This window comes from Echinops telfairi, unplaced genomic scaffold, assembly GCF_000313985.2.
Source record: "Echinops telfairi isolate 266 unplaced genomic scaffold, ASM31398v2 ScPeMD7_3;HRSCAF=10, whole genome shotgun sequence".
Taxonomy (NCBI): Eukaryota; Metazoa; Chordata; class Mammalia; order Afrosoricida; family Tenrecidae; genus Echinops; species Echinops telfairi.
Genome location: NW_022103899.1, coordinates 29,231,698 through 29,233,749, shown reverse-complemented (window position 1 = coordinate 29,233,749; position 2,052 = coordinate 29,231,698).

Sequence of the window (2,052 nt, the reverse complement as noted above, 5' to 3'; positions counted from 1 at the left end):
GCCTGGATTCCTGGCCGACCTCAACAGGACACTGCAACGGAAGTCCATCACCCGGCACGGCTCGCTCTCCTCCGCCCGCATGTCCCGGCCAGAGCCCACAGCCACCATGGACGACATGGCCCTGCCCCCACCGCCCCCGGAACTGCTTTCTGAACAACAGAAGGCTGCTCTCGGGGGCAGTCACATATCGGGCTATGCAACCTTGCGCAGAGGGCCTCCGCCTGCACCCCCCAAGAGAGACCAGAACACCAAGCTCTCAAGAGACTGGTAGCTGCATTTTAACATCGGTTCGCCTGATCTACGAATTCTGGTGTTTGGGGCCTCCTGGTATGATGTTGCTATGATGCGATTCAGGTGTTGTCCAACTGTATGTATGTGTGTGTACATGCATAGCTATACATATTAAAAGATCTATATCTATGGCGCGCGTGTATGTGTGTGCGCACGTGTGTATGGAAGCAGTGGGTGATTCTATTTATCCCCTTCGGTCCTAATCGGAAAATGGGGTTTGTGTATTGAGGTGGCGGAGGTATGGAAGAGGGCAGGTGTCCTGTCCCTTATGATCTGTCATGTGGATTGGACCAAACACTTCTAATTACTTACTTAGAAGGTATTGTATGTGTCTGTCCATGTGTGGCCAGTTGGTGCATGTTGTACATTCTATATCGATGACTCGATGCATAGCGTGGGGTTCTCCGTTTGAGAAGATAGCCCAGGGCGTTTGGTCTGTCCATGGGGTTTTCTGTGTTTCCCCCCGCGGAGCTGGAACTGTGTGACTGCTGCACCTAAGGGCCACTTGAAATCCAGGACAGGGGGACTGAGACTGTGGTGGGGGCGTTCACAGGCACTGTGAGTGGTTTGCAGAGGAAACATGTGGGGAACCCGCAACGTTCTGGGTGCGGTGCTGCCACCACAGGCCCACTCAGACCTCAGGTGCCAATGTGTCCGCTCCGTCACCACCACGCTCCTGTCTGTCAAACTCCGATACTTGGGTACAGGGACCGTGGATCCTCCCGTCCAGGCCGTCTGGATCTGTTTTATGAGCTTTTTGAAGCTGCATCGTCTGGTTTGATGAGCCTGGCTTTATTTTCAGACTGTCCAGCACAATCCCCCTGTATGCTGTGTCCGTACATCTTCAGGTCTCCTTGTCGCGTGCGGTAAGAGATGCCTAGAGTGCTGTTATCAGCGATTCTCAACCTGTGGGTCGTGACCCCTTGGGGTGTGTCGAATAATTCATAACAGTAGCAAAATTAAAGTTATGAAGTAACAACGAAAATAATGTTATGGTTGGGGGTCACCACAACATGAGGAACTGTATTACAGGGTAGTGGCATTAGGAAGGTTGAGAACCCCTGCTGTAGACGGTGGGTGTATCAAATAGACATATCCTGTGCCGAGGCCAGTACCTATCCCAGAAAACCAGGTCACGTCCCGACGTGCCGGTGCTTTGCTCTTGAAGGGTGAGTGGGCAGAAAAGGACAACCACTCCCCGTGAGGTAGATGTCTTCAGTCAGGTCCTGCTACACGTTTTAAACCAAGAACCCATTTAAATTCGGAAGTGTGGACAGAGGAGGAAGAGCCTGTGGGTTTCCGCCCACCACTGCTGGTGCAGGTGGGGTCCAGCGCCCCGGGGCTTCTGAGGGAGGAGGGTGGGCCGAGAGCGGAGTGATGCCACTCGTCAGGTTTGGGCAAGTTGCATAATAGAACCGCTGCTACTTGCAGAACCCATTATGTTTTCATGATTCCACACACACACCCAGCCCCCCGCCGGGAATTTTCCGTGGCACAGAAATGTGTACTAGCTATTGATGATAAATTTACCATAAGGAATAAAACGCCGTCTCAAGTGATGATAAATTTACCATAAGGAATAAAACGCCGTCTCAGCGCTGCGTGTAAACAGCAGAATGAAAGAGGCCCATTCCAGCAACTGTAAATGAGGTGCCTGGTCTTGAAAGCATAGAATTCCCAGTGCAGACAGCAAACAGCTCTTGTCCAGTACGGAAAAGGGGGTGCCAATGAAGGAGGCAGTGGTGGTCAGTCGTTCCAGAA